Source organism: Colossoma macropomum, unplaced genomic scaffold (assembly GCF_904425465.1).
Source record: "Colossoma macropomum unplaced genomic scaffold, Colossoma_macropomum, whole genome shotgun sequence".
NCBI lineage: Eukaryota > Metazoa > Chordata > Actinopteri > Characiformes > Serrasalmidae > Colossoma > Colossoma macropomum.
This window is the reverse complement of record NW_023494787.1, coordinates 19,465,450-19,465,865: the sequence shown is the minus strand read 5'-3', so window position 1 is coordinate 19,465,865 and position 416 is coordinate 19,465,450.

Below are 416 nucleotides of genomic sequence, written 5' to 3'. Positions count from 1 at the left end.
TACAGTTTAAAAAAAAACATCTAGAAAGTTTTCTAAAACAGGTGAGAGGCTACGGTAAAGACTTAGAGTAGGGAATGTATCATTACTGTGCCATTTGTTATGAATACAGACCTATTAGTGGCACACACACGTGTCCCACACTGTCATCAGACTACAGCATGTGTCCCGACCACCGCACCGCTGCCATGACAACAGCATCCGTCATGACATCAGCACCTCTGTCTGACTCATACTGTGCAGGTCTGTGCAAAAATATGCTGTGCTTTGTGTGTGCCTGCGTGAGAGGGAGTGAGAGATAGAGAGAGAGAGAGAATAGGATTTCACACTGAGACGATTTGATATGAGGGTTCTGTTGCTGTGTGACTGACAGCTGTCCTCGTGCCTTTGAGTGACCAAATAAAAGAGACAGAGACATG